At 41.1% G+C, this 25772-nt stretch overlaps 1 long non-coding RNA gene across 1 annotated transcript in view; it reads left to right on the forward strand.

The window, feature by feature from the left end:
- The first annotated feature begins 454 nt into the window (after positions 1-454).
- The window catches only part of LOC139757483 (uncharacterized), a 331514-nt gene continuing 306196 nt past the window's right edge, over positions 455-25772 (forward strand). Inside the window, exons 1-2 of the long non-coding RNA XR_011714642.1 lie at positions 455-535; positions 4904-4987. This is a non-coding gene — a long non-coding RNA (uncharacterized lncRNA). The remainder of the gene's footprint in view (positions 536-4903; positions 4988-25772) is intronic.

Raw genomic sequence — 25772 nt, forward strand, 5'->3', positions numbered from 1 at the left:
GTGGAGAAAGTCGAAGTATAATTTTTGTCGGTGTCTTCAACGTTCTAGCTTATTGTTGGGTTGTCTGGTGATTTTAATGTGTGAGATGGTATGATATAGGGTTGGGAAATCACCTACAGTAAGAATTTGGAGCTTAGATTCTGTATATAACGCGTATTCTGTCGAAACTTCCATCCATTTCTTATACGGTGTTGCTACTTCTGATCATGACGCCCTGAATTGTTTTTCCCTTGTATATAATCCTGCATACCAACTACATATGTACGAAATTACTGTTGTAATTATTTACGTAAACTTTTTGTGTTATGTGTATGACGTTAATATTGTCTAGGGTAGTCTGTTAATGCATGTTGTGTTATTTTCATCACGCTGTATTAGAATGTATTAATGACTGCTTGGTAACTGAGGCGGCCATATTGGAAGTGAGGGAGGTACGTTGTGGCGAGGTGCACACAGAGGGTTGACGGCTGGTCTGGTGGGAGGTCGTGACATGTCCAGTGTGTCAGGCCGGTACCTCACAACTCTGGTTTTCTTGGTAAGTTGTTGTGTTTGAGTTAGATTTGGTTGTGGTTATCTTAGAGTTGAAACCTAAGTTGTATATTTTGTCTATAATAGCCAGGACATCACCCACCAATGAGGAAAATTAACGCATGGTTTAAGGGATTTGGTTACTGTAGGATCTGTGATGTACTACGTTGTGGAAAGAGTGTCATTATGCAGTTTGCCTTTCAGTATTCAGGTGGGTGAGGATAGCGCATAGAGTTTGGCCTTCTCCAATTGCTGTTGGTAGTACCAGGTTTTGTCTGAGCTGGTTTCTGCTCTTGGTGTATGAAGTCTGAAGCTTTTGGGGTGAAGTTTTGATTATATTTCTTGCATATCCTTGTTTTCTGCTGGCTTTGTGAGCGCGGATGTAGTGTGAGGTGGCATGATATTGGAGAGTCTTCTGTACTGAAGTTTTTGGTTGCGTGGATTCCATGTATTGTGTGACGGTTGGCCAACAGTGTTTTACTGTAGTTTGTGTGTCTTCTGTGGCTGTGTGAGTTGGACGAGTTAGGTGTCATATGGTAGAATTACCGTTTCATACATTCACTTGATTGCGATAGAAATGGTCAGCAGTGTTCAAAAGACACCAAAATCCATCGGAAAACAATTTCAACCAAACCAAAGATAACCGGACAAACCTAATATAACAAAGTTCGTTGCATCTCTGAAACGGTGATATCATAATCAGAATGGGTATGAGAGCTCACGTATTATGCTTCAGGTGATTGTGTGAAGTGCTATAATGTAAACTCATGTTTGGTGAGGAGGACTGCTAGAGGTGTTGTACTGCGAGTGTGGTGGTTGGTTGCGTCTGTTGAGTATCCTGGAAGGGTGTAGCTGGTTTCTGAGCCGTTCACATCGTGAATCTCGAATGTTGAGAGAAACATGTTGGTGGGCAATGGAATCTCCACATACATTGGTGTCGGGCATATTAGTCAGGTTATGCAGTTGAAGAGAGTATTTCGGACGGTAGTTGGAACGTGTGTGGATATGTGTTGATTAATATGAGTAGCTTGAATTTAGTATGAATTGTTTCGTGTGTTTTCATTGCGTTTATAGACTGAATGTTAGTGTCTTCAGGGTTGTGATTTATACAAAGGAGTTACGAATGATCTAGTTATAAGATTGCTTGATTGGATGGTTGTGTACATATTAGAGATGGTTAATACCTATCTGTCCTTGATATGTCAATGGAGTTAAATTATACAGTGTTTAATGTGTGAATGTTGGTTCTACAGAGTAGAGGGGTTAGGTGACGAAGGAGAGGCTAAGAACATTGCTTATTGCTAGGGGAGCACCTGTGATGGGAGTGTGATGGTTTGAGTAGGGTTTGGGTGCTTGTGTCTGAGTGGTTACTAAATGTCCATAGGTTTGGGTAGTCCCTTATAGAAGGTAGTCATGTGTAGTTAAGGTGATACCGTTGGAGGCAGCTTGAACACCTGACGAAGGAATGCTTTCCTGTGGCGAGGGAATAGCAAATGTACTCATGTGATAGTCCTGGAGTGGAGTAGTTGTCGCCGGCTGGAGAATGGTGACCGAAAGGTAATCCTACGTGTTGAACATGCATGTCATTGTTAAAAAGACATTTTGGTTTTAACCTATTGTTCGGCACACCGTCAGGGACCAGGTAGAGGTGGTGTGTTAAGGAAGCGTTGGCTGCTGTGGGTTATGTGGTTCGTTGTGCGAAGGATGGGATACCACTCTGCAGTTTGCCTTACGGGGGTTGGGCCAGTGTTGATCTTGTTTAGAGTTTGGATTTTTGTCTCGGTTTTCTGCTGATGGCTTTTGGTTTTGTCTAAGCTAGTTAACGAGGTATAAAGTTTGTGTGGAGAAGTTTGGATTGTTTTTTTTTTTTTTTTGCTGTCTTGGTTGACTGTGATGTACGGTGAGAAGACACTATAAAAGGATGGAAAATCACTTAAAGTGAAGTTTTTGAACTTTGATTTGTTTCCCATTTTTTCATGGTGATGGTTCTTCAAAAAGAAAAAAAAAAACTAAATAGTATTTCGCGTTTACATTATCCTGTATACCATCTGTGCACGAAGTTATCGTTGTAATAATTTAGGTAAACCATTTGTATTATCTATATGACGTTAGCATTGTCATGAGTAATATTAAGTTGTATGGTTTTATCACGGTGTATTAGTCTAATAATGACGACGTGGCAACTGAGGAGGCCATATTGGAAGTGAGGGAGGTATGTTTGGGCAAGGCTGGAGTTTGGTTCGTTGTGCTTTAGGTCTATCAACTGCCTGGGTCATTAAGGCCGTCAGCATAAGTTACATCATCCACCAACCGAAAAACCTTTAAAACACCTTCAGGTGTTGAAGATAATTCTAAGACCACATTCTTCCTATCCATGTGGTCCATGAGGGTGGAGTCTGGTTTAACGATTGGTGTGGAGTGATCGTGGCATGTGCAGTGTTAAGCTTACGTCTGTACTGGGCTCAGGTTTTATGTTGCATTTTATGGCTCTCGAGTTAGGTCAGATTGTGGTCATCTTAGAGTTGAAACCCCAAGGTATTGTATTTTTGTTTAAAGGTTCGTTATGAATCCTGGTCCATAATTTTGAAGGCAGTGATCCTGGGTAACCGACGTTCTAGAAAATTGAGTTTTTTCTAAATTATTTAGGTTTTGTTTGCCTTATATTTCTAAATGTATTTAATAACACAGTGGACCGTTTCGTGAGTTTTCCAAAAGTACAAGATTCGTCTTTTTTAGTTTCGTTTCATTATCGACAAGTCTTGAATGGGGCATCACTGTGCCATGCCGGTTACTGCGAAGAAAAAGTGCTCATAACACGTTCGTGTTTGCTTTCTGGTGGCTGCTTGAGTTTCGTCAGTTTATATTGTAGAGTTATCAGACTGGATATACTTGGAACTCCAGGTGGCCCATGTGTGACGTGCTAGGGTGTAAACTGATGCTTCGCGAGGTTGGCTGCTGGAGGTGGTGGATTGGGGTGTGTGATTAGCAATTTGCGTTGGTTGAAGATGTTGAAAGGGTGCATTTGATTTATGAATACTTCACCTTGGGTATCTTTGGTGTTGATAATGACTCGTGATAGATGGAGGGCATTCAATTCTCTGTACATATAAGATGTTAGTTAATTTTGTCAAGTTCTAGGGAGAGGACAAGTAGGTGTTGACTGTTGCAGTTACTGTTGAGTTATACTTCAATAGACTGCATTTCGTGCGTCTTCATAGTCTGTATTTATAGCAGTGTCTGTGGACTGGATGTTGTAGTGTATGTGTTCTCCTCGCCGTCCATGTATTTGCTTCAAGATCGTGTAAAATATATGAGGGAGTAGAGGGTTATGAATATGAATTTGCTTTCTGAGATGGTTATGTTATGTTGCTGAAGAAGGTTGTGTATTTGTGTTTATTATGAGAGAAATGCTGTTAAATTACACTGTGTGAATTTGTTTTGTGGAGTAGAGGGGATACTTTGATGGAGAGGATGAGCATTTAATGTTTGGGGAGTACCTGTGTTAGCATTATGGATCAGTAGCGAGCAATGGGTGTTTGTGTATGGGTCATTAGTGCTAGTCCGTAGTTCTGGGCAGTGCTTTATAGAGGGCAGTGCCGTGTGATAGAGGTGATACCACTGGGGGCAGCTGGAATATCTGAATATCTTTACGGTGAGTAGGATATGGCATTGTGTCAAATGTTCCCTTATGGTCTTGGGCTGGGGTTAGTGTCGTCGGCTTGCGTCAGTAGTTGGAGAATGATGGGCGGGATACCATCCATTCTCCAGTGACGGTAAACCATGTGCGGTTGTGAAAATATATTGGGATTTGAGTCTGGCACGGCGGCTGGGGATAGCTTCAAACTGCGCTGAACGCAGGAGCTGAGTGAGTTGAACTCCTTCAGAGGAGAAAGGAAATTTGCGAGTCCCTCTTAATGCGTTGGCTGTGCATTTTGTCGTACATTAAAGAGGTTCAGATCCTGCACCGACTAAGGCTGCGCTACTATCAGTAGCAGGGACGGGATGGATCCCTTGAAAGCGAGAAGTTCTTCAACGGGGACGAGACTGTATTCTGTTTCGTCAACTCTGCATGCGTCAGGCTAAGAGTGAACTATTGGGTTGGATGAGAGAGCTGTGGCTGCCGTGTCTAGCTAGACTTCAGACTTGTGTGATGCATAGGGAGCAACGCTGAACTATTGCACCTCACGTATGATATTTCCCAAATTTCATGTCATTAGTGTGTGTCTATAATTCTGAATTGAGTGAAGTTATTCAAGATGGTTTTAAGTACGTTCATGTTGTTGAAAGTGAATATTATAATTTTTGAATTCTTATGAGCTGATATATGAAAATGAAATGGAGATTTTATAATTAATATTGTCTTTTTTCGTGGCAGGTGAGTCGGCCTAGTCCTCCGCGATAAGGGAACTGATGAGCCACGTCCGCCTGTGATGGAGTGGACAGCTGGCAGCGCACCTCTGTGAGTAATAGTGGGATGTGGTACTTGGGGAGTAACTTGGCTCGCCTCCATATTGGAACTATTGATCTTGGATGTTATCACTTTGGGACGTGAACCTTCTGCAGTAATGAGTTTGATATATATATATATATATATATATATATATATATATATATATATATATATATATATATATATATATATATATTATATTATTGTATTTATATATTATTATACTTTGTCGCTGTCTCCCGCGTTTGCGAGGTAGCGCAAGGAAACAGACGAAAGAAATGGCCCCCCCCATACACATGTATATACATACGTCCACACACGCAAATATACATACCTACACAGCTTTCCATGATTTACCCCAGACGCTTCACATGCCTTGATTCAATCCACTGACAGCACGTCAACCCCGGTATACCACATCGCTCCAATTCACTCTATTCCTTGCCCTCCTTTCACCCTCCTGCATGTTCAGGCCCCGATCACACAAAATCTTTTTCACTCCATCATATATATATATATATATATATATATATATATATATATATATATATATATATTTTATACTTTGTCGCTGTCTCCCGCGTTTGCGAGGTAGCGCAAGGAAACAGACGAAAGAAATGCCCCCCCCCCATACACATGTATATACATACGTCCACACACGCAAATATACATACCTACACAGCTTTCCATGGTTTACCCCAGACGCTTCACATGCCTTGATTCAATCCACTGACAGCACGTCAACCCCGGTATACCACATCGCTCCAATTCACTCTATTCCTTGCCCTCCTTTCACCCTCCTGCATGTTCAGGCCCCGATCACATAAAATCTTTTTCACTCCATCTTTCCACCTCCAATTTGGTCTCCCTCTTCTCCTTGCTCCCTCCACCTCCGACACATATATCCTCTTGGTCAATCTTTCCTCACTCATCCTCTCCATGTGCCCAAACCACTTCAAAACACCCTCTTCTGCTCTCTCAACAACGCTCTTTTTATTTCCACACATCTCTCTTACCCTTACGTTACTCACTCGATCAAACCACCTCACACCACACATTGTCCTCAAACATCTCATTTCCAGCACATCCATCCTCCTGCGCACAACTCTATCCATAGTCCACGCCTCGCAACCATACAACATTGTTGGAACCACTATTCCTTCAAACATACCCATTTTTGCTTTCCGAGATAATGTTCTCGACTTCCACACATTCTTCAAGGCCCCCAGAATTTTCGCCCCCTCCCCCACCCTATGATCCACTTCCGCTTCCATGGTTCCATCCGCTGCCAGATCCACTCCCAGATATCTAAAACACTTCACTTCCTCCAGTTTTTCTCCATTCAAACTCACCTCCCAATTGACTTGACCCTCAACCCTACTGTACCTAATAACCTTGCTCTTATTCACATTTACTCTTAACTTTCTTCTTTCACACACTTTACCAAACTCAGTCATCAGCTTCTGCAGTTTCTCACATGAATCAGCCACCAGCGCTGTATCATCAGCGAACAACAACTGACTCACTTCCCAAGCTCTCTCATCCCCAACAGACTTCATACTTGCCCCTCTTTCCAAAACTCTTGCATTTCACCTCCCTAACAACCCCATCCATAAACAAATTAAACAACCATGGAGACATCACACACCCCTGCCGCAAACCTACATTCACTGAGAACCAATCACTTTCCTCTCTTCCTACACGTACACATGCCTTACATCCTCGATAAAAACTTTTCACTGCTTCTAACAACTTTCCTCCCACACCATATATTCTTAATACCTTCCACAGAGCATCTCTATCAACTCTATCATATGCCTTCTCCAGATCCATAAATGCTACATACAAATCCATTTGCTTTTCTAAGTATTTCTCACATACATTCTTCAAAGCAAACACCTGATCCACACATCCTCTACCACTTCTGAAACCACACTGCTCTTCCCCAATCTGATGCTCTGTACATGCCTTCACCCTCTCAATCAATACCCTCCCATATAATTTACCAGGAATACTCAACAAACTTATACGTCTGTAATTTGAGCACTCACTCTTATCCCCTTTGCCTTTGTACAATGGCACTATGCACGCATTCCGCCAATCCTCAGGCACCTCACCATGAGTCATACATACATTAAATAACCTTACCAACCAGTCAACAATACAGTCGCCCCCTTTTTTGATAAATTCCACTGTAATACCATCCAAACCTGCTGCCTTGCCGGCTTTCATCTTCCGCAAAGCTTTCACTATATATATATATATATATATATATATATATATATATATATATATGTGTGTATATATATATATATATATATATATATATATATATATATATATATATATATATATATATATATCATTCACAGATTGATTCGCCACAGATGTGTTATTTGTGGGGATTTATTTCATAGTATCTGACTTTTTTATATTTCAAGGCCATTTACTGGCTCGTTAACAGATTCCAAGAACCAATAGGAAGCCTTCATGGATAATGCATATATTCCTCTTTCTGCGTAATTTGTCGATAATGGGAAACGTTTTTCGTCAAATTTTTTTTTACATGAAACAGATAAACATTTCGACACGTGAGGCCGCCGCCAGGTTTTGTCTTGCTCAACTGGTTATTGGCAGTATATGACGACAGTTTTATCGTCGACTCTGACTTGTGTCTCATTCGCGCCAACGGAGACCAAATACTTCTCTTGTGAGACATTATATCATATTTTATTACCGTTGGCGAGGAACATGATGAATATGTAAATTCTCCACTTTTCTGTTATAACTGAATGCGATTGGGAAAGCATTTACCTTTTGCTGAAGGGAGTTGGAAATGGACCTCGAAACGTTTATCACAGTCAGGGAGCTGAGGTATATATGAAGACGAATAGAGTCGGGAAAAAGGATCGGTGGGGACAGGTGAGCCTTTGAATCGTGTATTGGTTCATGGCATTGAGATGGAGCGGTTCGTTGGCTCTGAGCCATTGTCCATGTCTGGGAGTAACTGATCAACTTGAGACTCCTTAAGTGGAGTACTGGAATGGCTGAACAGGATAAGAAAAGAAGAGCTGAAATGTAGAGATCGTTGAGCAATCCAAGACGTTGTGCAACGGTAAAGAGATGCAGAGAGATGGGGGCTCGAGCGAAATATACCTTCCTCAAGCATGAACACACAAATAACCACACAAACATACACACACGCACACAATACAGAGTAAAGAATGTTCAAAAGATGCAAGTATAGACTCCCTCCGCGTACTTTACAAGTAGGTAATTACACACACACACACACACGTCTATTTACCCCAGCTCGGCGATATCCAGAAGGAGGAACAATCGTAACATGTTTGGAGGCAATATATTTCTTCTACGCCTTCTGTAGGACGCGTTACAGCCGTCATCAGCGCTACCTATGTATTTATCCGTGATTAAATCCTCCATTGCCCTGCAGCTTTACAGAGAGGTAATAGATATTGCGGGACGTGTAATGAAGGGGAGAGAATGGAAATTTGCGTGATATGGTAATTCTGGGGAGCAATAAAACTTGGAGAATGAGAGTCTTGGAAATGACTGGCGCTGCTCGGGTTAAAAAAGCACAAAATTGTCTTCTGTTTTTTTTGTTTTTTTGGAATATTTTCTTATTAAAAGGATTTATTTTTTGACCTGAAGTGTTTTGACATTTTAGATTCTCGTTTTTGTTTTACTGAAGTGTTTTAGCTTAAAGGATTGTGTTCTGTTTTACTGAAACGAGTTTAGCTTATTCTGAAGGCTTTGGCATTTTACTGAAGTATTTTTAGATTATTTTGAGATTTTCTTTTCTTTTAGTGTTCGTTTTGTCCCAGATGTCGTGTTCTGAATGGTCGGTAGTCACACAGATGTGGTACATCGTGATCCTAGTGTTAGTGAGGACTGTGTCATTAACTCCTGGTGTTGCCCCAGAGCGAGGATTGCTACATTTTGCTGTTTCTGTTCGTGTGATGACTACTTACATGTCCTCCTGCTGTTGCTGTAGTCTATTGATAGCTACAGCAGTTGGTTATGATTAAAGATCATATTACAACTACTACCAACGCCACCACTACTGCTACTACTGCTCCTATTACTACTACTAGCGCCATTACCTACCATTAACTACTACTACTACTACCAGCACTACTCTTACTACTAGCTTTAAATTTACTACTACTTCCACCAACACTACCACTACTTTACTACTATTATTACCACTATTACTACTACCACTGTTACTACAGCTACCACTACTACTACTACTACTACTACTACTACTACTACTAACTACTACTACTACTACTACTACTACTACTACTACTACTACTACTACTATTTCTACTACTACTAACTACTACTACTACTACTACTACTACTACTACTACTACTACTACTACTACTACTACTACCAGCACTACTCTTACTACTAGCTTTAAATTTACTACTACTTCCACCAACACTACCACTACTTTACTACTATTATTACCACTATTACTACTACCACTGTTACTACAGCTACCACTACTACTACTACTACTACTACTACTACTACTACTACCAGCACTACTCTTACTACTAGCTTTAAATTTACTACTACTTCCACCAACACTACCACTACTTTACTACTATTATTACCACTATTACTACTACTAGCGCCATTACCTACCATTAGCTACTACTACTACTACTACTACTACTACTACTACTACTACTACTACTACTACTACTACTACTACTACTACTACTACTACTACTACTACTACTACCAGCACTACTCTTACTACTAGCTTTAAATTTACTACTACTTCCACCAACACTACCACTACTTTACTACTATTATTACCACTATTACTACTACTAGCGCCATTACCTACCATTAGCTACTACTACTACTACTACTACTACTACTACTACTACTACTACTACTACTACTACTACTACTACTACTACTACTACCAGCACTACTCTTACTACTAGCTTTAAATTTACTACTACTTCCACCAACACTACCACTACTTTACTACTATTATTACCACTATTACTACTACTAGCGCCATTACCTACCATTAGCTACTACTACTACTACTACTACTACTACTACTACTACTACTACTACTACTACTACTACTACTACTACTACTACTACTACTACTACTACTACTACTACTACTACTACTACTACTACTACTACTACTACTACTACTACTACTACTACTACTACTACTACTACTACTACTACTACTACTACTACTACTACTACTACTACTACTACTACTACTACTACTACTACTACTACTACTACTACTACTACTACTACTACTACTACTACTACTACTACTACTACTACTACTACTACTACTACTACTACTACTACTACTACTACTACTACTACTACTACTACCAGCACTACTCTTACTACTAGCTTTAAATTTACTACTACTTCCACCAACACTACCACTACTTTACTACTATTATTACCACTATTACTACTACTAGCGCCATTACCTACCATTAGCTACTACTACTACTACTACTACTACTACTACTACTACTACTACCAGCACTACTCTTACTACTAGCTTTAAATTTACTACTACTTCCACCAACACTACCACTACTTTACTACTATTATTACCACTATTACTACTACTAGCGCCATTACCTACCATTAGCTACTACTACTACTACTACTACTACTACTACTACTACTACTACTACTACTACCAGCACTACTCTTACTACTAGCTTTAAATTTACTACTACTTCCACCAACACTACCACTACTTTACTACTATTATTACCACTATTACTACTACCACTGTTACTACAGCTACCACTACTACTACTACTACTACTACTACTACTACTACTACTACTACTACTACTACTACTACTACTACTACTACTACTACTACTACTACTACCAGCACTACTCTTACTACTAGCTTTAAATTTACTACTACTTCCACCAACACTACCACTACTTTACTACTATTATTACCACTATTACTACTACTAGCGCCATTACCTACCATTAGCTACTACTACTACTACTACTACTACTACTACTACTACTACTACTACTACTACTACTACTACTACTACTACCAGCACTACTCTTACTACTAGCTTTAAATTTACTACTACTTCCACCAACACTACCACTACTTTACTACTATTATTACCACTATTACTACTACTAGCGCCATTACCTACCATTAGCTACTACTACTACTACTACTACTACTACTACTACTACTACTACTACTACTACTACTACTACTACTACTACTACTACTACTACTACTACTACTACTACTACTACTACTACTACTACTACTACTACTACTACTACTACTACTACTACTACTACTACTACTACTACTACTACTACTACTACCAGCACTACTCTTACTACTAGCTTTAAATTTACTACTACTTCCACCAACACTACCACTACTTTACTACTATTATTACCACTATTACTACTACTAGCGCCATTACCTACCATTAGCTACTACTACTACTACTACTACTACTACTACTACTAACTACTACTACTACTACTACTACTACTACTACTACTACTACTACTACTACTACTACTACTACTACTACTACTACTACTACTACTACTACTACTACTACTACTACTACTACTACTACTACTACTACTACTACTACTACTACTACTACTACTACTACTACTACTACTACTACTACTACTACTACTACTACTACTACTACTACTACTACTACTACTACTACTACTACTACTACTACTACTACTACTACTACTACTACTACTACTACCAGCACTACTCTTACTACTAGCTTTAAATTTACTACTACTTCCACCAACACTACCACTACTTTACTACTATTATTACCACTATTACTACTACTAGCGCCATTACCTACCATTAGCTACTACTACTACTACTACTACTACTACTACTACTACCAGCACTACTCTTACTACTAGCTTTAAATTTACTACTACTTCCACCAACACTACCACTACTTTACTACTATTATTACCACTATTACTACTACTAGCGCCATTACCTACCATTAGCTACTACTACTACTACTACTACTACTACTACTACTACTACTACTACTACTACTACTACTACTACTACTACTACTACTACTACTACTACTACTACTACTACTACTACTACTACTACTACTACTACTACCAGCACTACTCTTACTACTAGCTTTAAATTTACTACTACTTCCACCAACACTACCACTACTTTACTACTATTATTACCACTATTACTACTACTAGCGCCATTACCTACCATTAGCTACTACTACTACTACTACTACTACTACTACTACTACTACTACTACTACTACTAACTACTACTACTACTACTACTACTACCAGCACTACTCTTACTACTAGCTTTAAATTTACTACTACTTCCACCAACACTACCACTACTTTACTACTATTATTACCACTATTACTACTACTAGCGCCATTACCTACCATTAGCTACTACTACTACTACTACTACTACTACTACTACTACTACTACTACTACTACTACTACTACTACTACTACTACTACCAGCACTACTCTTACTACTAGCTTTAAATTTACTACATCGATGATAACTTGTAATAGAAAGCCATTAGATTCCAAGGAACATGAGGCTTTCAGCTCATCCATGTTGGCGTATACTTGGAGCACGTTTGGAATGGCCATCACAGAAGAAAACTTAGGTTCTTTTAGGCTTTTGAAAATAGCATGCCAACAGAACCTATTGGATTCTCAACCCTTTATCGTTGATACTAGATCTTGAAGCTTTCGGAATGTGTAGGATCTTTTCACAAAGAATGCTAAAGGAAGGCAGCTTTCCTTTGTCCACTGAAGGCATTTATGGTGTTGCCTGCCTATTGAGGAACGTACAGACAAAAGGTTACTTCGCTGTTACCTGGTAGTTTTGGGACGAAGACAGACAGGAGTGTCGCGTTCGATGGCGTGTTCGCCCACCGTCCATATCTGAAAAAGTTTCTTTTGCTGATATGGAAGGTCGACGATGGATCACCTGTGCTAATTCCTGTGTATTTAGACTCCAGTCTATGATTTACTCTGATTTACAGTCTTCATCTTCTTTATCTACCCCCTCCCGCCTCTGGCTTAATTGCCAAAGCAAGATATGTTACTCTATCCTGGATTGTGACATATGCTGCAGAATTAGGGCCTCCTAATGATATAATTTTAGTCCCGCTCCCTAAGATGTACATCGCTTGCCATCATACACTCGACAGGAAAAGGAGTAAGACTTCCGTTCTGGTCTGTTATCATTAACCCATCACCAGCTCCATGGGATGGATTAGACATAAACACCGCCCGCCTCAACAGCATTCACACGTATCCTCAACCTTATTAGAATCACCACAGTGGTACCGTTGACATCAAATCCAAGTAAACCCACAAGAAATGGAAAGAAAAAATTGTCAAAATTTCGTCTCCATCTGAAGATATAATTAGGTATACTGAAGATATTATGAGAAAGCTTAGCGCGTCTGTCTTTCTGTTCCCTGTGGGTTTATTTGGATATTCCTCCACCTGTGTCTTGTCCAGAGTGAATGAAAACTGGAATACCACACTTACAATAGAAAAGCACTTAATACTTTTATTTTCATATTACTCTAATATAACTGATGAATTCTTCCCCAAAGTGGTTTCCATTCATGCCACGTCCATTTACAGAATGCTTCCGTTGCGCCAGATCCCGATTCAATCCTCTTAACATCTACATCAGGAGCATCTACTGGCCCTAACCAGTTCTCCCAATACATCGATCCACCTTTTCAGTGGTTTCTCTCTCTTCATATACACACAGCACAGAAGCTATCTTGACGCTTTCAGATTGACGTAGTATGTCACAAGGACGAAAATAAATCTGAAAAAAACGACAGTATGATGTGTGAACGTAATTGTATATCAGATGTGTTCGCATTTGGCACAGTACACTACATGTTAGTGTGTTTCCTACTGTGAGATGCCAACCTCTTAAAGTTAATAGGTGATCATTATGAGACCTGTCTTTCACTTTGCGTAAAGATAGCTTTTGTGCTGGGTGTATATCTATCTACTTGGCCAGCCTATCTTTTTGTCATACGTTCTCCAAGACCATCTTTAGGTCTTATAAACAAGAGATGCAGTGCATAAAAGCCCGCAAAAGGGGTTGAATAAAATCTTCACTCTACAGTTTACCGGTACGTTCGTACAGTGAATACTGTGTTAGCTTTTGTTACCCAACATACACAAAATAGGAAAAATGTAGCATCCAGATGTTAAGATAATGCCAGGACTGAAAGAAATTCTATGAGTGCCTGTTTGGCCACCTTAAACTGGTTTACCCTGTAAGAGATAGAGGAGAGAGGTGATTGGACACAGGTGTCAACACTTACCAGAGCCTCTCATAATATCGATCCAAGTGTTTGAGAATAGAAATGTCAATTCTATCCTGTGTCAAAGTTATCTCGTAGTCATTCATACAAAACTCGTGGATAAAGATAGTTTTGTCTTGCATTAGGCCAAGTACATTTTCTTGTAGAATTTTTGATACATGGAACGCTTCACCTGTTGGAGTATTTGAAAACCACCCATTTACTTGTAGGACCCCCTTCCTACATGCGTCACCCATCCGACCTACCACTGTAGCCAAAGCTTGCTTCGATGTAGCGAACAGCAGCGTCATCTGCATGCAAGAACTGCGACTAATTCCTTTTTGTTTCTCCACGGCTGTGATATCGCAGACACCCCCACTTTGCTTTGGCCTCACGCAGTGCTTTACCCGTGGAAACAAAAGAGCGACAGCGACATCACACTTCCACGTTAATTTCCACGTATTCATACTTATCCCGAGTCAGTATAACCCATGCACTGTTTCCATTGTAAAAGCTCCTAACAGAATTTTTCATGCAGGATCACATCCTCTAAATGCCTTCTAACCCACTTTATCATAAGCCTCTTTTGAAATCCATATAGTTTTTTTGTGTGTGTAAAGGCAGTAATGCAATGTACACACCCAACTTACCTGCCCCAAACCCATATAGTTCCTCAACGAAGGGGGGTTCAGTAATGTTTCTAACGCGATGTATCAGTTTCCAGTCATGTACCTTATTCCTCAATAATTTATGCACTTCCGATGCAGCGGAAAAATTGCTGCCTCCTCTCGGTCAGCAGACACCCGATCACATCCCCACGCTTCAACGAGCGCCGTCTAACTCCACGTACCTATTCTTGCTCGTTGAACAGTGTCATTGCACAGACTTTTGATGGACTCCATCTGGTTGCATTTGGTGCGCTGGTAGTACGTCCCCGTAGCAATAGGTATGATAGTCACTGTAAACCCTAAGCAGCAAGCAATACCATCACTACAACTCTTCAGTAACTGTGACTTAAGCACAACCAGCGTTGTAGTTTCTCTGCAAATTCTTTTTGTAGATCATCTGATGTAGTTCACACACGCACACACACACACCACTAAACATGCAGTTTGTATTCTTACACACAGAAAACACTTATTTTATGCACTTACACACACACTTTCTTACACAAACACACACACACACACACACATTCCTCACCAAGTCTGAAGCCAGTGGTGCGAAAGGGAATGAAAATTTTTTCGTTAACAGAAAATGATGTGGCCTTCAGTCTCCGCTGATAACACCCCTTCAGTAAAACTCCTGTAAGATAACGTTGGCATCACGGATGATCTTGGAAGCACGTCATTTTGTTTTCGTAAGGCTGGGATAAGACCTCGCCAAGCGCCAGACATTATGGTTATGAACGCACGAGAGAGAATGGAGAGAACTCATTCTGAAGGCAAAGCGTTACTCTCGTAATGTATATCCCCGGAAACAGAAAGACAATAGGAACAAAGCGGCCGAAGAATTATATTTCTGGAAGGGAATCTACCAAGTGCCGAGAGCTGCCATAGAATATTTTAACACCAGGTGTTGACGGCATGTAGAATGATTGCTTAAACGCTACAATGAAATGCTGGAGTATATGAGGCGTTCTCATCAAGTTTACAAGAAGAAAAGGGTGTATAGATGTTGATTTAGGGTGATGAGTATTGCATTTCAATCACTCGTAGTTCATAGGCTTCGCAAACGTCTGAGGCAGTTATGGCAGCAGAGATGATAGCAAAAGACCGTTGTTGACGCTACAGAATATTCCAACAGAGGCGTAAAAAAGGATCTTCCTAGCGGATGGGAAAGAGACAGAAGATTAGACCTCAAGGAAACTACCATCAGGAAAATATCCTCTGCCTCGGAAATTTTTTTACGAGTCGACAACTAAACCATTCGAGTTTTTTTTTAGTTTTTTATATTGAGGAAATACGAGTTTGGCAATAGCGGAGTGGCCTCCCGGCTGACTGACCAATCATAGGCCAAGACGTAATCTTGCTGCTCGATGGTTCAGACTCTCTCAGGCTGGGCGGGTGGACCCGCTCTCCAATTTCTCCACTAGAAATACTTTCAGTTCTTGTTTTCTTAGCAAAATCTGTCGAGTCGCTCAGTGTGTTACTCTCTCTCTTTCCAGTATGGAATCTTTTTTGCTCTTCTGTAAACTTGTCAGGTAACCAGCCAGATAGATGGCTCGCTCGCCTTCCTTTCGTAGGGGCAGCTACCCAATTAGTAAGCCAGCCTGTCGGCATAAAGGCTTTTGCAGCCAACTTTTGCGTCAGTCGTTCATCTAGCTCATCCATCAGCTAACCAGCTATCCAGACGGCCATCAGACTAGATAACCAGCCATTCAACTAGCTGATCAAGCAGTTAGTTCATCATTCATTTATCCTTTCACCATGTCGGTAGCTGGAGAATTAATGGATGGATAATGTCTAGAACAGTCAGCAATCGAAATGATGTTCTTCAGCTTAACACTGAAGGTTTATGAGTTGCTATTGATTGTACGCCAAACGCTTGAGCTGTTAACTCAAGCTTGTTACTTAAGGGAGAGTCTACCGTCGTGCTTAAAGATTTGTAATGTTTCATTCGATTCGAGTTTTCATCGACTTTTTTTTTTTTTTCGTAATGGGACTAGTTTATACCCCCTAATTTTCGGTTTTCCTACTAGAAACCATTCGAGTCCAAATATCAGATTGAAGTATTAGAAAGAATACGTCACAATTTACAGTAACGTCGTAAAAACAAAAGATGAAATAAGGTTTACCCTCCATGTTTGAATGTTTTCTTTTACGTAACATTGAAAGCTGCGAATTTTGGGAGGTGAAACAGATAGGAGGCAGGTCTCGGAACTGAAGGAGAGAGAGAGAGAGAAGAGAAAAAAAACTTCAGACAGCAGTACTGTTCTCCAGTTATGTATCATTTGTAAGTCTTGGGTTGGGAATTTTTAAGCTGTTGTATCTTCACACGTTCTCTAATATACTTCCCTTGCAGCACTTAAATCTAAACGGCTGGCTTTTATGTATTTCACATTGTTTTCCTTTTTCCAAGCTTGGAAATCGGATGGTTGTACATAGAAAATGACCCTGGTCTTCACATGCCAGTTCGAAAGTCTATGGTGTCCACAGTAATGTCATCACAAGATCTGTAGCCTGTTTTCCCGTCTTGTCAGATCCTGTGGCCGTGTGTGTACCACCTGCTTCCGATGGTGTGTCCACAGTTCGACCGTCTGAACTGTGTCAACAGTCATCCCATCCGTCTGTGGTGTGGCTGTCTGTCTGTGCAATATGGTAGTGTTATGTCCGTTCGTCCTTGGGATCTTGTTGTACGGACGAAGAATTCTGCGACCCATTTTGTTGAGTTTATTGACATCAGCTTTGCACTGAGACATCAGCAGGTGGAGGAACGTATGGCACAACCTCCAAGAAGGTACGAGAATCGTTTGATATATAAGAAAAAAAAAAATAATTCATGATGTCAAAGCAATTGAAGGTCGATTGTCATAGGTTCTTTTCGAAGCGGATGGCAGCCATACCAGAGAGATCAGACACTTTCAAAGGCATATTTGGGTCACATTGGGCACCAGTTCCACTCACGTGGTGGAAATTGATACAAAGTATTTTTTCGGTAAAGGATCCCGTTGGATGATCATGGGGGCTCGTGGCTCTATGTAGGAAGGGTGATTTTTGGATCGCTGGTGTTCCATAGAAGGGTAAATGTAATTACGTATGAAAGCTGCGAATCTTAGGGAGGCGGAACGGGTAGGAAGTGGGTCTTCCGGAAAGAGAGAGAGAGAGAGAGAGAGAGAGAGAGAGAGAGAGAGAGAGAGAGAGAGAGAAGTAATGTGTCATTATGGGGCTCAGAGCAGACTAGCACACAGAGACCCTTGTTACTGGAGACCATATCCTCTGAATGTTTTGTGGCCTTAGAAAAAAATTTCACGTTAGATAAAGGAGACTGAGAGAGTGGGCTTCATGTGGCCTAGATCATGGACTGTGTCCGTAGAGCAGGAAATGTACACGGGGTAAAAATTAGATATCTTCCCGGAATGGTCCGATGAATTCCGAAATGAGCAATAAGACTCGTTTCGTGTCGGTAGGGTAGTTCAGCTTGAGATAAATTTGTTAATTATCATGTTAGACCCAGTTCCAGGGTATTGTATTTACAATGGAATCTACATAAAATTTATCAATTGCAAACGATAGGAAATGTTGCAGGCAATCGCTGTATCACGATCTATTGAAAACGGGACTTAGAATGTGAGGCCAGACTAATGGGCATTTCTCAAAACCGTTCGTCCTTGGTGTCATATTGTTTTAAACAGAAAATAGTAAGAAGCTTTTCTTTTTTTTATTTGACCGTGTGTACTTTGCAGGGCTTAGAGAGAGAGAGAGAGAGAGAGAGAGAGAGAGAGAGAGAGAGAGAGAGAGAGAGAGAGAGAGAGAGAGAAAGAGAGAGAGCAGGGGTGCGTTAAGATACTGCAAAGCCCTACTAGATGTTCTTCTATTCCAGACCCCGGCTGGTGTTGCCGTCTAACGTAACCAGATGTACAAGACATTTAGCTTTAATGACGTCAGTACCCCAATATATATGTCTGGTCTGTATCTTTCTTTAGGGCAATCGGGACATTAATGTTATCACATATACGACTGTCAGATGCTATGTTCGAACGTCGGATAGAAAAAGTTACGGATTTGGTAGTGAAGAAACCGTGTGTGTGTGTGTGTGTGTGTGTGTGTGTGTGTGTGTGTGTGTGTGTGTGTGTGTGTGTGTGAATATTTGTATGTAGAATACATAGAGATGCCTTGAGGGCGATCTTATAGATGGGTTTGTATCTGGGAAAATACATCTGTCCCGAAGATGAATGAATGGCGAGAATCCACATTTCAATTTTTTCTTTATGAAAGACGTGTGCCAGTCTGTCCGTAATGTAGGGGTCTTTGTGTGTGTGGAGGCAGAGGGTGTTGTGTTGTAGATAGGCGGGAATAGAATAGACTGAAGCAGATGTAAAGGGATTATGTTCCCAGGTGCGAGTGTATTTGTGTGTGAATTTTGCGGGCGCGCGCGTGCGTGTGTGTGTGTGTACGCGAAATAAACACTGAAACAAATTACTGATTAATTTATCAATAAGAAAGTATTAGCGAGGGTAATATATTCCAAGATTTTTTTTTTTTTTTCGTGCCGTTTCGTTGGCATTCCAATATCAGATGAACCTTGGCAACCCAGGTGTTGGGAAGATGATGATGAAATGTCGAAAATCGATCAACCTTTATGGAAATATCACCGCTTTTATGGAGGAAAATGGAGACTTCCCTTGCAGGCTATTCATAACCGTATTTTTTATTTTTCTTACGTCGTGAGATAGTTTCTAGAATAGGCATATATATATATATATATATATATATATATATATATATATATATATATATATATATATATATATTTTTATACTTTGTCGCTGTCTCCCGCGTTTGCGAGGTAGCGCAAGGAAACAGACGAAAGAAATGGCCCAACCCCCCCCCCCATACACATGTATATACATACGTCCACACACGCAAATATACATACCTACACAGCTTTCCATGGTTTACCCCAGACGCTTCACATGCCTTGATTCAATCCACTGACAGCACGTCAACCCCTGTATACCACATCGCTCCAATTCACTCTATTCCTTGCCCTCCTTTCACCCTCCTGCATGTTCAGGCCCCGATCACACAAAATCTTTTTCACTCCATCTTTCCACCTCCACTTTGGTCTCCCTCTTCTCCTTGCTCCCTCCACCTCCGACACATATATCGTCTTGGTCAATCTTTCCTCACTCATCCTCTCCATGTGCCCAAACCACTTCAAAACACCCTCTTCTGCTCTCTCAACCACGCTCTTTTTATTTCCACACATCTCTCTTACCCTTACGTTACTCACTCGATCAAACCACCTCACACCACACATTGTCCTCAAACATCTCATTTCCAGCACATCCATCCTCCTGCGCACAACTCTATCCATAGCCCACGCCTCGCAACCATACAACATTGTTGGAACCACTATTCCTTCAAACATACCCATTTTTGCTTTCCGAGATAATGTTCTCGACTTCCACACATTCTTCAAGGCCCCCAGAATTTTCGCCCCCTCCCCCACCCTATGATCCACTTCCGCTTCCATGGTTCCATCCGCTGCCAGATCCACTCCCAGATATCTAAAACACTTCACTTCCTCCAGTTTTTCTCCGTTCAAACTCACCTCCCAATTGAATTGACCCTCAACCCTACTGTACCTAATAACCTTGTTCTTATTCACATTTACTCTTAACTTTCTTCTTCCACACACTTTACCAAACTCAGTCACCAGCTTCTGCAGTTTCTCACATGAATCAGCCACCAGCGCTGTATCATCAGCGAACAACAACTGACTCACTTCCCAAGCTCTCTCATCCCCAACAGACTTCATACTTGCCCCTCTTTCCAAAACTCTTGCATTCACCTCCCTAACAACCCCATCCATAAACAAATTAAACAACCATGGAGACATCACACACCCCTGCCGCAAACCTACATTCACTGAGAACCAATCACTTTCCTCTCTTCCTACACGTACACATGCCTTACATCCTCGATAAAAACTTTTCACTGCTTCTAACAACTTTCCTCCCACACCATATATTCTTAATACCTTCCACAGAGCATCTCTATCAACTCTATCATATGCCTTCTCCAGATCCATAAATGCTACATACAAATCCATTTGCTTTTCTAAGTATTTCTCACATACATTCTTCAAAGCAGACACCTGATCCACACATCCTCTACCATATATGTATATATATATATATATATATATATATATATATATATATATATATATATATATATATATAATTTATTTTGCTTAGTCGCTGTCTCCCGCGTTTGCGAGGTAGCGCAAGGAAACAGACGAAAGAAATGGCCCAACCCACCCCCATACACACGTGTATACATACACGTCCACACACGCAAATATACATACCTACACAGCTTTCCATGGTTTACCCCAGACGCTTCACATGCCCTGATTCAATCCACTGACAGCACGTCAACCCCGGTATACCACATCGATCCAATTCACTCTATTCCTTGCCAGCCTTTCACCCTCCTGCATGTTCAGGCCCCGTTCACTCAAAATCTTTTTCACTCCATCTTTCCACCTCCAATTTGGTCTCCCACTTCTCCTCGTTCCCTCCACCTCCGACACGTATATCCTCTTGGTCAATCTTTCCTCACTCATTCTCTCCATGTGCCCAAACCATTTCAAAACACCCTCTTCTGCTCTCTCAACCACGCTCTTTTTATTTCCACACATCTCTCTTACCCTTACATTACTTACTCGATCAAACCACCTCACACCACACATTGTCCTCAAACATCTCATTTCCAGCACATCCACCCTCCTGCACACAACTCTATCCATAGCCCACGCCTCGCATCCATACAACATTGTTGGAACCACTATTCCTTCAAACATACCCATTTTTGCTTCTCGAGATAATGTTCTCGACTTCCAAACATTTTTCAAGGCCCCCAGGATTTTCGCCCCCGCCCTAGCATTTATGGATCTGGAGAAGGCATATGATAGAGTTGATAGAGATGCTCTGTGGAAGCTATTAAGAATATATGGTGTGGGAGGCAAGTTGTTAGAAGCAGTGAAATGTTTTTATCGAGGATGTAAGGCATGTGTACGAGTAGGAAGAGAGGAAAGTGGTTGGTTCTCAGTGAATGTAGGTTTGCGGCAGGGGTGTGTGATGTCTCTATGGTTGTTTAATTTGTTTATGGATGGGGTTGTTAGGGAGGTGAATGCAAGAGTTTTGGAAAGAGGGGCAAGTATGAAGTCTGTTGTGGATGAGAAAGCTTGGGAAGTGAGTCAGTTGTTGTTCGCTGATGATACATCGCTGGTGGCTGATTCATGTGAGAAACTGCAGAAGCTGGTGATTGAGTTTGGTAAAGTGTGTGAAAGAAGAAAGTTAAGAGTAAATAAGAATAAGAGCAAGGTAATTAGGTACAGTAGGGTTGAGGGTCAAGTCAGTTGGGAGGTAAGTTTGAATGGAGAAAAACTGGAGGAAGTAAAGTGTTTTAGATATCTGGGTGTGGATCTGGCAGCGGATGGAACCATGGAAGCGGAAGTGAATCATAGGGTGGGGGAGGGGGCGAAAATCCTGGGAGCCTTGAAGAATGTGTGGAAGTCGAGAACATTATCTCGGAAAGCAAAAATGGGTGTTTGAAGGAATAGTGGTTCCAACAATGTTGTATGGTTGCGAGGCGTGGGCTATGGATAGAGTTATGCGCAGGAGGATGGATGTGCTGGAAATGAGATGTTTGAGGACAATGTGTGGTGTGAGGTGGTTTGATCGAGTAAGTAACATAAGGGTAAGAGAGATGTGTGGAAATAAAAAGAGCGTGGTTGAGAGAGCAGAAGAGTGTGTTTTGAAATGGTTTGGGCACATGGAGAGGATGAGTGAGGAGAGATTGACCAAGAAGATATATGTGTCGGAGGTGGAGGGAACAAGGAGAAGAGGGAGACCAAATTGGAGGTGGAAAGATGGAGTGAAAAAGATTTTGTGTGATCGGGGCCTGAACATGCAGGAGGGTGAAAGGAGAGCAAGGAATAGAGTAAATTGGATCGATGTGGTATACCGGGGTTGACGTGCTGTCAGTGGATTGAATCAGGGCATGTGAAGCGTCTGGGGTAAACCATGGAAAGCTGTGTAGGTATGTATATTTGCGTGTGTGGACGTGTATGTATACACATGTGTATGGGGTCGGGTTGGGCCATTTCTTTCGTCTGTTTCCTTGCGCTACCTCGCAAACGCGGGAGACAGCGACAAAGCAAAAAAAAAAAAAAAAAAAAAAAATATATATATATATATATATATATATATATATATATATATATATATATATATATATATATATATATATATATATATATCTTTCATACTATTCGCCATTTCCCGCATTAGCAAGGTAGCGTTAAGAACAGAGGACTGGGCCTTTGAGGGAATATCCTCACCTGGCCCCCTTCTCCGTTCCCTCTTTTGGAAAATTAAAAAAAGAATGAGAGGGGAGGATTTCCAGCCCCCCGCTCCCTTCCCTTTTAGTCGCCTTCTACGACACGCAGGGAATACGTGGAAAGTATTCTTTCTCCCCTATCCCCAGGGATAATATATATATTCCAATACCAACGTGTACAAATGTATATTCCTTCCAATACCGTTTAGCACTTACTAGTATCCATGTAGCATAACGAGTTGTATGAACACAATTGAACCTACCTATCCTTAATTCTCTCTCTCTCTCTCTCTCTCTCATGGTAATATTACCGGTATTACCCGCCTTGGTCATCGAGAGAACTGGTGACGACTGTGCAGTGAGCTAGCACTTCATTCGCTGTCAAGTGTCAGTCCTTTGGCCCATGTAGCGGGCTCTTCTTTCCACGGAATAGAATTGATATCCATAGGTCAGTATCATGTGGTCAATATATTGGACACAAGTAAAACTGAATGTTGCAAAGATTCTCCCCTCGTCCAGCTTGTTAGGGTGGAAGAGAAGTACTTCAGTATATTAGAAGAGGGGGAAAAAAAAAAGACTTTCACTCTTGTTCATGGCTGTGAGGAAACCCTTGTCGACGGCTCGCTCCTGGGCGCAGGTCCTCGTGGCCTGAGCCTCCGACAGCACGGTAAATTTTATCATTGGACAAGATACATGTTATGACACGCACGTTTTACCATCATAAAACCCGATGGCTTGAGAGTCACCTTTCCAAAAGTAACGCTTTATGGTTTCCGCGATAAATATGCGGACAGTCATTATCGAGCGAATTTACACAGACGTGAGGATTTTTTTTTTCTTTTTTCTCTCAAGCGAACAGAAATAGCTGGGTTATACGGTATGAAATAGGAGTGGCTGGTAAATGACCTGGAAGTCTTTTCCTCGGTCCTGGACTCTCTGTAGTCTCCGTCTTTATTCATCTGGAATGACTTGGAAATACATCGATATGATTGACCAAGTTCATCATTTTTGGCTTACGCAACAGTGGCTTGTATGGTGGACAGAGAGGATGCGATGCGCTGTAACACTGTGATGGAGGGGAGAATGTTGTGATGGCTGCAGGACATTACTGGACACAAGTGCATTAGCTTCCATGCTTCGTGGTAGAGGTAATAGTTTCATCGATGAGAGGAAGCCCTGATAAAACCCATATATATATATATATCCTAAGGCGAAGGTACCTACCCGAACTGGTCGTGTACTTCAATTATTCGTTGTTGTGAAATTAGTAGCTGTCAATGTCCACATCTAGTTACAGTATAACCCTACCTAAAAAAACTGGTCCTTCGTAGCGGATTATGACCATAAATGGTAGAGTTTTGACAGTGAGAGCGACACCAGTTACTGAAACACCGCATCTGCATGACAATGAACATCGTGTGATCAGGGAGGCTTATGCACCAACTGTAACAAGTATTACCTTAATCCTAAAGTAACATCAAAATTGAAAGCATCATTGTCGAGAAGTGGTCTTGTAAGTTTACGACTCCGTGGCTAATGAGGACAGAAACAAGGGAGATCCGAGAGGAAACCAACACTCAAAAGATACAATCCTGGAAAACCACTCGGTGGTGGTCATTTTGTACGAGAACATAAACTGGAAGGTGGGCTTCCATAGCCATGATATAGAGCACTGTCATAGTAGGTACTGCGACATCTACAACAATAGTTAAAATGGCTCCTTATGGTAGAGAAGGGTAGAAGAAAAGAGAATTGTGGTTCATTAAATCTTGTAAGAAAGGTGGAGAGACATAGGGTTGTAAATGTGGAAGATGTTTATATGGCACAATTGCTCGCCAACATTCGAACGCTGTACGAAAGCAAGGGATGAATATGGCAAGATAGGGAAGGAAGAACATAGCGTTGGAGAGTGTGTTGTGGACGTGGGAGAGTGGCAGATGGAAGCCATATCCATCAATCCATCTGGTGTAAGTTTGTCCCCTGGAGATCAGACAATCGGGCTCTGGGAGTCACAGGGGTAGAGCTGTGACGGACGGTAAGCAAATATAGAAACTGAATGATCGTTTCCAAAGCGTTATCGCTACGGAGGTTAGTGCATATAGTCCCAATAGCGACGAGATGGGAAGAGCTGTATAGAGAGAGGATAATCATAGAGGCCAGTAACGTGAAATCAAGTGAGAAACTTGCTTTCGTAGTACAGAATATTGGGTGAATGGAACAACGTATATGGCTCCTGGGAGCGTAAAACTGGTTCACCCACCTCCTGTCCACCTCACAATGTACGGAT

Source organism: Panulirus ornatus, chromosome 27 (assembly GCF_036320965.1).
Source record: "Panulirus ornatus isolate Po-2019 chromosome 27, ASM3632096v1, whole genome shotgun sequence".
In the NCBI taxonomy this organism is placed as follows: Eukaryota; Metazoa; Arthropoda; class Malacostraca; order Decapoda; family Palinuridae; genus Panulirus; species Panulirus ornatus.